Raw genomic sequence first — 14,756 nt, 5'->3', positions numbered from 1 at the left:
TAAGGAATTGGTGTTGGTATTTATATACTGTCAATTTTAACTCTTGTTTATCTAAATCTTGCTGTTTCTTTAAATATGGTAGCGAGATAAAAGGGGTTTAAGTTATTTTGCCAACAGGCTTTAGCATAGAAATAAATATAATATAACTGATAAGAAAAAAAGGGTTAAAGAAACATAAATTTATGTAGTGCCTGTCTAAGCAGAAAATTAGGGTCCAGTAATGTATATCTTGTGCATGCTTACATGCTTTTAGCAATGGTCAGTTGTTGGTGGATAGTTGGCAGTTGCCATAAATCCCTTGTAAGTAGATTGAAGATTTTAAAAAGGAAATTATTGAAAATCAAACCATATTTGATACATTAGTTTATTTATCCGACATTTTGACAAGGGGGTATTTTTATGGTCAATGTTATTGACATTTGCAAAATGACATGTCGTTTTGTTAAATGTCTACATTTCACACAAAAAATCTATACTACAAGAAAGAAAACAGATCATAATCTTCTCAAGCATAAACTCAATTTATGTTTCATTAAAAGGAGTACACAACAACAATAACAATTTTCATATTGTTAGAACTATCTAAAACTAAATCCCCCAATGCATTTGTTACAATTATGATGTAGATGATTTGAATTTGCCTGTCCCTTAGTCTGGTCATTGGCATAAACTTGAAAGTTATAGAGACTAATTGTAAACATTTGTTTTTTTTTTTAATTTAAATACATATTTTAACAGAAATTTATGCCAGTTTCAGTTTTTCATTTATAAATTGTCTTTTATGTCAATCTTTATTCAAATCCTGGGAGAGTAACAACTGCTACATAGAAATAATTTCCAAAAATTAAAAAAAAAAACTACACTTCAAAATAAACTATGATAATACTAAACTCAGTTTAAATTAGGATAAAACAAAAACAAAATTAAATTTGTTTTCAATTAAGTTTTGCTAAAAATGAGCTAAACCTCACCAATTTAAAGTTCAACTTTCCTTTTTAAAATATTATTCAAATCCAAATTCCTTGTTTTCTCTTCCATGGCAAAACATTTTTCTCCGTGTGCCTCAGTCCCATCTCTCTGCTACAACTCTATTGTTTTGATTTTGTAAAACTTCATGTTTATTTTTGTTATTTGTCAATAAATTCAATTGTTATCCTTAATTTGTTAGTAATTTGTAATTTTGTTAAAACAATAGAATATGCCATGCATTTACATTACGTTTAAATAAATACTCGTAAACTTATGTTTGCCTTCTGGCCAATCTAAATTTGTTTTTAAATGTAAACTAAAAGGATTTGTTTTTTTTTTTCGTTACAAGTTTATGTTAATAATTTTCTTTATTTCCTAAGGCAAATAGGGAAATAAGGATAATGATGGTTAGAGGCAAATGAAAAAAAAAAAAAACATTTATTAGAAAATATTATATATTAAAAGTGAAAATTCAGTTATAGTGAACAAATAAATACTCGACTGAATAACCTTTAGTGTAGTATATAGTCCAGACTATAATATCTACTACAGACTGTGGTCTAGTCTAAAATCCAGACTGGGTAAAATGAAATAAAAAGAAAAAAATGTGTAAATTTATTGCAATAATAATCATGTGGCATATAGTTTACTCTATAGGCCGGAATATAGTATATTTCATGGTTCAGTCATACATACTATAGTCTAGTCAATAGTCCATACTTTAGTCTAGTCTACCCTCCAGATTATATTTCAATCTATAACAATCGAGTTTTATCTGTAGTCCAGTCAATACTATATTCCGTGTTATAGTTTAGTCCATAGTCCACACTGAATTTTAGTCCATATTCCAGACTATTATTAAATATGTAGTCAGAAGTATGGTATAATCAATAGTATATGTAGGATGTAGTCTAGTCTGTAAATCAAATTTTCTAATTTTAATTTATATTAAATTTGATTAGTTTTCAAAGTAAATTTACAACAACAAATATTTCCTTTCCCTTGGACAAACCCTTACAGCCCACAGCAAAATTTTAACAAAGAAATCCTTAAAATATGCTTCATATTTCAAAAACTTAATGTCAATGTATTGATAATGGCTGCTCTTTGCAAATATTTGTCGAATTCAATTAAACTTTGATTAAAATGTTATTATTATTAAACAAACAATAAACAAAAAATGACTTTTGTTCGTGTGTTTACAAGGGTATCAGCACCCGCTCTTCTACTCTTTCTTCCCCTGGATTGTCATTCATAAATATTTGTGACATTGTGTTTGTATTTAGAAATATATTTGGAAGAGAATATATATGGAGACAGTATTGTGGACAATTGTATGTGAAAGTAAACATTGAATGCCAGAAAGCAAACAAATAAATTAAACAGACTCCCTAACGTATGCAATAAAAATTCTTCAACTAGTAACAGAAAGGAAGAAAAGCATAAAGCAAAAACTATAATATGAAAGTTAAAATAATATTTTCGTTATAAGTGTATATGTTTATAAATGGGTTTTTTGTTTTTTTTTTCGTTCCTTTATTTGAGAAAGAGACAGAGAGTAAGTGTGTAAAATCTATGATGACATTTAAGTAGGTACTTAAAAGAAACATACAAACACACATGTGTTAGTGTAAATGTTTCAAATTGTTGGCATGTATGTATGTGTTTAAATGGCCAAGTAGCATGAGTAATAAATATTAAAAAACTACTAAGCATACTTTTAGGGAGTTAAGAAGTGCACACATGTAAACGAAGGAAGGACCAAAGTAAATCCTTATAAAGACTTTGAGAAAACAAGACCAACTTAAAGTTAAATACTAGAACTATTAGTAGACATTTTATACAAAATTTGTATGTGGCTCCGTTAGCTATTTGATTTCCAAACTCTCTACTTTAACTTTATTGTTTGTCAATATTATTTAGTAAAGAGGGATATGTGTAGAGTGTGTGTATAGTGTGCAGAGTAAATGGAATACATTTTAGTTTACAGTCAGTATTTTGATAATGAATTGCTTGGACATTCATAATTTATTACATCAAATCACACACACACGTTGCAAATGTTCCAAGTATTGTCTTACACTATAGCTCTTAGTACTCGTACTTACGTATCCCCTACCTCTCTAAACATTAGCTAGAGTGTTTAACTAAAGATATAATAAAACATATAAACGCACGGATATTCAGACTCTGTGGAGATTGAAGAACAATTGTGTCCATTGTTAGTTCTGGTAATGGAGTACACACATATCAAGTTGTTGTACAGTATCAATCACTTTAAAAGGATGGCAAATATTTGTTGTACTCTTGCAGAGAAATTAAAGTTATGTCAAAGAGGGAAGAAAAAAAATCGAGATATTTCTTACACTAATTAAGTGTATAAAGTAAAGGAATCTACACACTTTAAAGCATACTTTAAGGGTAACACCAAAAATTGCATACTTTTAGGTCTTAGCAATAAATAGAATAGAAAGCTATTTTTTATAAAAAAGGCTTACAAAAATATAAACCTTTTCTTAAGAAATTCTTTTAAAAGTTGTTATCAGGAATTTTCCTTAAAAAAAACATTTAAAAAGTATGGTCTTCTTTTAGGCTTCTAAAAAAGAATACTTATTAACACTTAAAAGTATACTTTGATTATTTTCAAAAGCATATCTTAAGCAATTATTACTTATTTTCAATTTCCCGGAAATAAATACTTTGTTTGCTTTACACTTTTCTCTCATTTTCTGCACCTTGCCCTTTAACCTTTTTTCTCGCTTCCTTTTCAACCGTGTAGCTAAAATTTTATAGCAAATAAATGCTGTTGTTCATCAGAAAATTCAATTTTGAACGCATATTACAGGGCTCAAAAACAGGAATGATGTTATACAGGAAAAGCAACAACGTTTGAAAAAAAAGGTCACAACAGGATACAGCAGGATACCTTATCATTTTAATTTTGTTCCTTTATTTTTTCTACATTTTACCTTATCTATTTCCTGTAATCAGTATTATGATGATGAAGCTATTTTAAGTTTTTACTTCTTTTTACTCTCTCGCATTTTTTGTAAAGAAAATACATTTTGTTTTTGTATTTAATAGCTGGTAATTAAAGTTAATGAATTTCGGGATGTTAAAAAGGATGTTTTTTGGCTGGTATAATGTATTCCATTTTAAAGAGTTTTAAATGGTGTGTTTAATGCTTAATTAAAGGGAAAAAACGATAATTTTTCTTAACTGAAGGTAAATTCAAACGAATCCACCTTTATCCTTGATTAGTTTGAAACTAAACAAATTGAAATAATGGCAAAATTATTATTATAATTCAGGTTAAAGAATGGACTATAACTAGACCATAGTCTCGAATATATTCTAGACTATAGTCTCCTCTAAAGTCTGATGTACATTCTAGTTATAGCTTAAGTATGTTTTAGTCTAATCTATAGTCTAGTCTATAGTCTAGTCTATAGTCAAGTCTATAGTCTAGTCTATAGTCTAGTCTATAGTCTAGTCTATAGTCTAGTCTATAGTCTAGTCTATAGTCTAGTCTATAGTCTAGTCTATAGTCTAGTCTATAGTCTAGTCTATAGTCTAGTTCTATAGTCTATAGTCTATAGTCTAGTCTATAGTCTAGTCTATAGTCTAGTCTATAGTCTAGTCTATAGTCTAGTCTATAGTCTAGTCTGTAGTCTAGTCTAGTCTAGTCTATAGTTAGTCTATAGTCTAGTCTATAGTCTAGTCTATAGTCTAGTCTATAGTCTAGTCTATAGTCTAGTCTATAGTCTAGTCTATAGTCTAGTCTATAGTCTAGTCTATAGTCTAGTCTAGTCTAGTCTATAGTCTAGTCTATAGTCTAGTCTATAGTCTAGTCTATAGTCTAGTCTATAGTCTAGTCTATAGTCTAGTCTATAGTCTAGTCTATAGTCTAGTCTATAGTCTAGTCTATAGTCTAGTCTATAGTCTAGTCTATAGTCTAGTCTATAGTCTAGTCTATAGTCTAGTCTATAGTCTAGTCTATAGTATAGTCTATAGTCTATTCTATAGTCTAGTCTATAGTCTAGTCTATAGTCTAGTCTATAGTATAGTCTATAGTCTAGTCTATAGTCTAGTCTATAGTCTAGTCTATAGTCTAGTCTATAGTATAGTCTATAGTCTATTCTATAGTCTAGTCTGTAGTCTAGTCTATAGTATAGTCTATAGTCTAGTCTATAATCTAGTCTATAGTCTAGTCTATAGTCTAGTCTATAGTATAGTCTATAGTCTAGTCTATAGTCTAGTCTATAGTCTAGTCTATAGTCTAGTCTATAATCTAGTCTATAGTCTAGTCTATAGTCTAGTCTATAGTCTAGTCTATTAGTCTATAGTCTAGTCTATAGTCTATTCTATAGTCTAGTCTATAGTCTAGTCTATAGTCTAGTCTATAGTCTAGTCTATAGTCTAGTCTATAGTCTAGTCTATAGTCTAGTCTATAGTCTAGTCTATAGTCTAGTCTATAGTCTAGTCTATAGTCTAGTCTATAGTCTAGTCTATAGTCAGTCTATAGTTAGTCTATAGTCTAGTCTATAGTCTAGTCTATAGTCTAGTCTATAGTCTAGTCTATAGTCTAGCCTATAGTCTATTTTATAGTCTAGTCTGTAGTCTAGTCTATAGTCTAGTCTATAGTCTAGTCTATAGTCTAGTCTATAGTCTAGTCTATAGTCTAGTCTATAGTCTAGTCTATAGTCTAGTCTATAGTCTAGTCTATAGTCTAGTCTATAGTCTAGTCTATAGTCTAGTCTATAGTCTAGTCTATAGTCTAGTCTATAGTCTAGTCTATAGTCTAGTCTATAGTCTAGTCTATAGTCTAGTCTATAGTCTATAGTCTAGTCTATAGTCTAGTCTATAGTCTAGTCTATAGTCTAGTCTATAGTCTAGTCTATAGTCTAGTCTATAGTCTAGTCTATAGTTCTAGTCTATAGTCTAGTCTATAGTCTAGTCTATAGTCTAGTCTATAGTCTAGTCTATAGTCTAGTCTATAGTCTAGTCTATAGTCTAGTCTATAGTCTTTAAGACAAGACTATAGATTGTCTTAAAGACCATCTTGTAATTTCCATACTTTAGGGAAATTAAAATTTTTTGATTTGCTCTTTTGCATTAAATTTGTTCACTTTATTTTACTCCTGCTGTTTGCAAAGCATTTGCAACACTTGAGTAGATTTGCTGAAAAATATGAAAATATAGTTAAAGAAACCGCTGAGCTTTTCACTCAACTTCTTTACTGCACAAAATAACTACTTGAACAATGACTAAAGTGGGAACAATAAGCGAAACAACAAAATATTAATGATGTTGATAGTTTTTGGAAAGGGAGGGTATGATAAAAACTACAAACAAGCAGCTAAAAATACTGCTTAAGTGCTGAATGCTAAAGCGAATCATGTGGCATGAATCATATTGGTTAAGAAATATTTGAACTGTATGATGTTGTACTATACGTATTGTTGTTGTTGTTTGCTGCTGTTTAATGCCGCTGCTTCAGACATGGAGGACTTTGATAATGGTGGCAATGGTAATATTTCAAGTGTCACTAGATGTATGTGTGAATGGTGTGTTTGTTTGCACTTGAATGTTACTTATTTACTACTAGATACAAACAACATACTTTCTTTATAATGATAGTTTCTTTCCCTTGCAACACTCTGGTTATAAAATTAACCAGAGAAATGGTTTCTTGATAGACTTTGTCATAACTTTTGAAGAGGGCAATCACAAACATACATAAACTTTATTTTTTTTTTTTGCAACATAAAAGCCGCAGTTTCCTTTTAAGCTGCTTGTGTGGAAAGAGTTTGGGGTGGTTGGTTGATTGTTAGTGGAAAGAGATATGAAATTGTATTTATCTTGTGTTGAAGATTTTTTTTTGGTTTATAGATTTAAGATGAAGTTGTTATAGCTTTATGAGGACTAAATAAAGGATTATTTTTCTTTTATGTTACAAAAGGTGGTGTTTGTGTCAAAGAACTTGAAAGGAGACATTAGAAATCATTAATTAGAATTAAGGAAAATATTAGGAATAATTTTTACAACATACGAAACTAAGACATACGATTGTACTTGATATAACAATAGACTGAACTGTAGTCTAAACTATTGACTATAGGCCAGACTATAGACTAGACTAAAAACTAGAATATAGAATAGACTATAGACTAGACTATAGACTAGACTATAGACTAGACTATAGACTAGACTATAGACTAGGCTATAGACTAGACTATAGACTAGACTATAGACTAGACTATAGACTAGACTATAGACTAGACTATAGACTAGACTATAGACTAGACTATAGACTAGACTATAGACTAGACTATAGACTAGACTATAGACTAGACTATAGACTAGACTATAGACTAGACTATAGACTAGACTATAGACTAGACTATAACTAGACTATAGACTAGACTATAGACTAGACTATAGACTACACTATAGACTAGACTATAGACTAGACTATAGACTAGACTATAGACTAGACTATAGACTAGACTATAGACTAGACTATAGACTAGACTATAGACTAGACTATAGAGTAGACTATAGACTAGACTATAGACTAGACTATAGCCTAGACTATAGACTAGACTATAGACTAGACTATAGACTAGACTATAGACTAGACTATAGACTAGACTATAGACTAACTATAGACTAGACTATAGACTAGACTATAGACTAGACTATAGACTAGACTATAGACTAGACTATAGACTAGACTATAGACTAGACTATAGACTAGACTATAGACTAGACTATAGACTAGACTATAGACTAGACTATAGACTAGACTATAGACTAGACTATAGACTAGACTATAGACTAGACTATAGACTAGACTATAGACTAGACTATAGACTAGACTATAGACTAGACTATAGACTAGACTAGACTAGACTATAGACTAGACTATAGACTAGACTATAGACTAGACTATAGACTAGACTATAGACTAGACTATAGACTAGACTATAGACTAGACTATAGACTAGACTCTAGACTAGACTATAGACTAGACTATAGACTAGACTATAGACTAGACTATAGACTAGACTATAGACTAGACTATAGACTAGACTAGACTAGACTATAGACTAGACTATAGACTAGACTATAGACTAGACTATAGACTAGACTATAGACTAGACTATAGACTAGACTAGACTAGACTATAGACTAGACTATAGACTAGACTATAGACTAGACTATAGACTAGACTATAGACTAGACTATAGACTAGACTATAGACTAGACTATAGACTAGACTATAGACTAGACTATAGACTAGACTATAGACTAGACTATAGACTAGACTATAGACTAGACTATAGACTAGACTATAGACTAGACTATAAGACTAGACTAGACTATAGACTAGACTAGACTATAGACTAGACTAGACTAGACTATAGACTAGACTATAGACTAGACTATAGACTAGACTATAGACTAGACTATAGACTAGACTATAGACTAGACTATAGACTAGACTATAGACTAGACTATAGACTAGACTATAGACTAGACTATAGACTAGACTATAGACTAGACTATAGACTAGACTATAGACTAGACTATAGACTAGACTATAGACTAGACTATAGACTAGACTATAGACTAGACTATAGACTAGACTATAGACTAGACTATAGACTAGACTATAGACTAGACTATAGACTAGACTATAGACTAGACTATAGACTAGACTATAGACTAGACTATAGACTAGACTATAGACTAGACTATAGACTAGACTATAGACTAGACTATAGACTAGACTATAGACTAGACTATAGACTAGACTATAGACTAGACTATAGACTAGACTATAGACTAGACTAAGACTAGACTATAGACTAGACTATAGACTAATAAGACTAGACTATAGACTAGACTATAGACTAGACCTATAGACTAGACTATAGACTAGACTATAGACTAGACTATAGACTAGACTATAGACTAGACTATAGGACTAGACTATAGACTAGACTATAGACTAGACTATAGCCTAGGACTATAGACTAGACTATAGACTAGACTATAACTAGACTATAGACTAGACTATGACTAGACTATAGACTAGACTATAGACTAGACTATAGACTAGACTATAGACTAGACTATAGACTAGACTATAGACTAGACTATAGACTAGACTATAGACTAGACTATAGACTAGACTTAGACTAGACTATAGACTAGACTATAGACTAGACTATAGACTAGACTATAGACTAGACTATAGACTAACTCTAGACTAGACTCTAGACTAGACTATAGACTAGACTATAGACTAGGACTATAGACTAGACTATAGACTAGACTATAGACTAGACCTAGAATAGACTTAGACTAGACTATAGACTAGACTATAGACCTAGACTATAGGACTAGACTGATAGACTATAGATCTAGAGCTAGACTATAGACTAGACTATAGAACTAGACTATACGGACTAGACTATAGACTAGGACTATAGGACTAGACTATAGACTAGACTATAGGACTAGACTATAGATAGACTATAGACTAGACCTATAAACCTAGACTATAGACTAGACTATAGACTAGGGACTATAGACTAGACTATAGACTAGGACATAGGACTAGACTATAGACTAGACTATAGACTAGCTATAAGGACTAGATAGACTAGACTATAGACTAGACTATAGACTGCCTAGACTAGCCTATAGACTGACTATAGACTAGACTATCGACTAGAACTATAGACTAGACTATAGACTAGACTAGACTAGACTATAGACTAGAACTATAGACTAGATATAGACTAGACTATAGACTAGACTAATAGACTAGACTAGACTAGACTATAGACTAGACTATAGACTATACTAAGGGCTAGACTATAGACTAGACTATAGAATAGACTATAGACTATATTAAGGGCTAGACTATAGACTAGACTATAGAGTAGACTTTATACTAGACTACAGACCAGACTAAAGACTAGTCTACAGACTACACTAAAGACTAATCTATAGACTGTACTAAAGACTAGACTATACACTAGATTAGACTATATGTTAGTTTATAGTTTAGACGTCAATCAAGTCTTGGCTTAAAATTTTGTGTTTATATCAGTTTATAATTTAACTTTTATAGACATATTTTCTTGCTTACATTTTTCTCAATTATATTAAAATTCTTTTAAAGAAAAAATGTGTAAAAATTATTTATGAAAATGGAATTTTTACAAATTAAAATAGTTGCCATTAAATGGAGTACAATAATAATACTTTTATAATAAACTATATTACACACAAAAAACATGTCTGGCAGCCAAAAAATAGGCAACAATAATGATAACTAGCAATACAACAGGAAAAAGTATGCAATTGAAAGCAAAGCAGCAGGATTGAAAAAAAACTTTTCATTGTATGAGAAAAAGAAAGGAAAATTTTGTTGGCAAAATAGTGATTTTTTTTTCTTGCGGTAGATTTTAAATAATAATAAAATATTGGGAAAATAAATGGTTTTGACAAGAAGGAAAAAAATATTTTTTTTAGGCTTTTTTAATAGGCTAGGGGAAAGTTTTTTAACGAACAGCCTAAAAGTAGTCTAACATTTTGTTAAGTACTTTTAATTTAACAGCTGCACTACAAATGTAATAATAAGCTAATAATTTTATGTTTTACAAATGTTTTTTAAATGTTAATAAGCCGCCTAAAAACAAACTCTAACAATTTATATAAATTGTCAAAAAGTTATAAAAACTGTAGCAGCAGCACTGGGAGCAGCTTAGAATAAATATATTTTATATTAAGAATTATTCACATAAATTTATTTTACTAGAGAGATTTATAGCGCTTTGCAAAATGAAAATTGAAAATTTATAGACAGTCTGTCTGTGTTCCTTTATGCTCCTTCAAATTTAGCTGAAGTTATTAAACCATTAAACCATATGCTGCATGTTTTCTAGAAATTCATTTAATTCCATGATTTCATAAAAATAAAACACAAACACTTTCGCTCTGTCTTTCTCTCGTTGCTGCTTGAAATAGGAAAACTTAATGAAATTCAAAATGCGTATTATAAAAACGAAAATTTTATGACTTTTTCTTACGTTTTTGTTCTCCAAACTAGAGAATGCAAGATTTATGAAAATTTTACTCTAGGCAAATGAAAACCGGTAGAAAATTTAATACTTTTTAAAACATATTTTCATTGGTAACATCTTCTTTTCCTATTGGCTTCCTCTTCTTCTAAGACATTGGCATTTATATGTATGTCTCTGCCACATTCCCCAAACAAATTGAAATGTGTTAATGTCTAACGCATTTCAAGATTTTGCCTAGTCTATACACTACATTTTCTTCAATACTACAGCTCCCTAAGTTATGCTATAAAATATTAAATAATTATGATTACTTAAACAAAACTGTCAAAGACACAGCTCTTAACAGCATGAACTATTTTAAACTACATACCAACAAACATACATATCTTCTTATATTATAATTATTTTTTATAGCCTAATGTTACGCTGTGTGCAAATTTACTTTTTTTTATTGCCTTTCACAACATACCTGTGGTTTGTTTGTTTGCTGTTGTTGCTGCTGCCTAAAAGTTTCTTAAATAATTCTTACCTTTTTGCCTTTGACTTTAACCATAATTAGTTAAAATAACAAATTTCTTAAGATTTCATTATGTTTTGTATGCCTGAGAGAGTTTGCACAAGTCACTAAAATATGCCTGCATAATCATGCATGTTTTTGTGTGTCATAGAATAAAATGTGTTTATATTTACGTTAAGCTTTTGGGTTTATCTAGTAAAATGTAGTTTGTTTCATACCTAATATAATAACAATATTAGTATAATTCAGACCTGGGATAAATGCATTAAATGTGTTAATGCATTAACAATTTTTTCTACATTAAAAAAAATTAATGTTAATGCAAGTTTATTGCATTAACATTAACATGGGTACATTTAATGCATTAAATTTGCATTAACATTAAATATTTTTAAATTTAATGCATTAATTTTACATTAACATTAAATATTTGTGAAATTAATGCATTAATTTTGCATTAACATTAATTATTTTTGAATTTAATGCATTAATTTTCCATTAACATTAATGTATAAAATAATTTATAAAAATAAGAATACAGCGCTAAAGACCTCGGTCTAACAAAATTCAAGTAAAATTGAATGTGTTAAAGTCCTTTCTAATAAGTCCTATACTCGATAATACATATTAGAAGAATAGTATCACTTCCCAGATATTCCATTTTTAGTTTATTTTGTTAAAGTTCTTTCTAATAAGTCCTATACTCGATAATACATATTAGAAGAATAATATCACTTCCCAGATATTCCTTTTTTAGTTTATTTTGTCTGTGGAATCTTATATAAATATCATATTTAAAACACACAAGTTTGAATGGAATATAGGAGTTATTAGAAAGGACTTTAACCTATTTAATTTTAGTTGTTTAGTTAGATCGAGGTCTTTTGAGCTGTATTTTTATTTATGTTTATCAATTTTTATATATATTAATGTTAATGGAATATTAATGCATTAATTTTATTGCTTATTTAATGTTAATGTAAAATTAATGCACTAAATTCAGATATATTTAATGTTAATGCAAAATTAATGCATTAATTTGAAAAATATTTAATGTTAATGTAAAATTAATGCATTAAATTCAAAAATATTTAATGTTAATGGAAATTTAATGCATTAAATTTTAAAAATTTAATGTTAATGCAATATTTTTTACATTAAATTAATTTTTTTTTAATTTAATGTTAATGCAAAATTAATGGAAATCGCCCAGGTCTGGTATAATTAAGTCTATTATATAATTATGTGGTTAGGAAATTGCAGTATATTTTTAAGCATTAGATAAAGTTAGTGAAAAGGAAGTATAATTTTAGGCAAAACAAAACATTAGTTAGTATATGAATTTAAAATATGAAAAAGTAAAATATTTTAAATAAAAAATATAACCTCATAGAGAAAATAGTTATGTTATAGACTATATTTTTGTCTAGAGTCTTGACTATACTGTAGTCTATAGTCTAATCTATAGTTTAGTCTACAGTCTAGACTGTAGTTTAGTCTACAGTCTAGACTATAGTTCAGTCAACAATCTTTGTCTTTAGATAATAGACTATAGATATTCCAGACTACAGTTTAGTCTACAGTCTGGTCTTTAGTATAGCTTATATTTTAGTCTATGGTTTAGACCATAGTTTAGTCTAATATTTGGACTAAGTCTAGTCTAAAATATATATTATATAGTTTAGTCTATAGTCCTGACTATAGTTTAATCTAGCGTCTAGACTATACTTTAGTGTAGCTTCTAGACTATTGTTTACTCTATAGTCTTGACTATAGTTTAATCTATAGTCTAAGTCTACAGTCTAAAGTCTGCATTCTAGTCTATAGTCTAGTTTATAGTCTAGTTAATAGTCTAGTCTATACTTTAATATACAGTGTACTAGTCTGCTAGTACTAGTCTACTCTATATTCTAGTCTGTAGTCTAGTTTATTGTCTATAGTTAGGTCGAAAGTCTCGCATATAGTCTACTTGATAGTCTAGTCTATAGTCTAGTCTATAGTCTAGTCTATAGTCTAGTCTATAGTCTAGTCTATAGTCTAGTCTATAGTCTAGTCTATAGTCTAGTCTATAGTCTAGTCTATAGTCTAGTCTATAGTCTAGTCTATAGTCTAGTCTATAGTCTAGTCTATAGTCTAGTCTATAGTCTAGTCTATAGTCTAGTCTATAGTCTAGTCTATAGTCTAGTCTATAGTCTTGTCTATAGTCTAGTCTATAGTCTAGTCTATAGTCTAGTCTATAGTCTAGTCTATAGTCTAGTCTATAGTCTAGTCTATAGTCTAGTCTATAGTCTAGTCTATAGTCTAGTCTATAGTCTAGTCTATAGTCTAGTCTATAGTCTAGTCTATAGTCTAGTCTATAGTCTAGTCTATAGTCTAGTCTATAGTCTAGTCTATAGTCTAGTCTATAGTCTAGTCTATAGTCTAGTCTATAGTCTAGTCTATAGTCTAGTCTATAGTCTAGTCTATAGTCTAGTCTATAGTCTAGTCTATAGTCTAGTCTATAGTCTAGTCTATAGTCTAGTCTATAGTCTAGTCTATAGTCTAGTCTATAGTCTAGTCTATAGTCTAGTCTATAGTCTAGTCTATAGTCTAGTCTATAGTCTAGTCTATAGTCTAGTCTATAGTCTAGTCTATAGTCTAGTCTATAGTCTAGTCTATAGTCTAGTCTATAGTCTAGTCTATAGTCTAGTCTATAGTCTAGTCTATAGTCTAGTCTATAGTCTAGTAGTCTAGTCTATAGTCATAGTCTAATAGTTTCCTAGTCTATAGTCTAGTCTATGTCTTCTATAGTCTAGTCTTAGTCTATAGTCTAGTCTATAGTCCAGTCTATAGTCTAGTCTATAGTCTAGTCTATAGTCCAGTCTATAGTCTAGTCTATAGTCTGTCTATAGTCTAGTCTATAGTCTAGTCTATAGTCTAGTCTTAGTCTAGTCTAGTTGTCTATAGTCTAGTCTATAGTCTAGTCTATAGTCTAGTCTATAGTCTAGTCTATAGTCTAGTCTATAGTCTAGTCTATAGTCTAGTCTATAGTCCTAGTCTATAGTCTAGTCTATAGTCTAGTCTATAGTCTTGTCTATAGTCTAGTCTATAGTCTAGTCTATAGTCTAGTCCAACGGTTCCCAAATGGGGGTCGCGGACCCCTAGTGGTCCGTAGTTAAAATCCTAGG

This window comes from Lucilia sericata, unplaced genomic scaffold (assembly GCF_015586225.1).
Source record: "Lucilia sericata isolate MDLA Ls3-8-SP2 unplaced genomic scaffold, ASM1558622v1 Contig000583F_arrow, whole genome shotgun sequence".
Lineage (NCBI taxonomy): Eukaryota > Metazoa > Arthropoda > Insecta > Diptera > Calliphoridae > Lucilia > Lucilia sericata.
The sequence above is the reverse complement of the archived record's forward strand: the minus strand, read 5'-3'. Positions refer to the sequence as shown.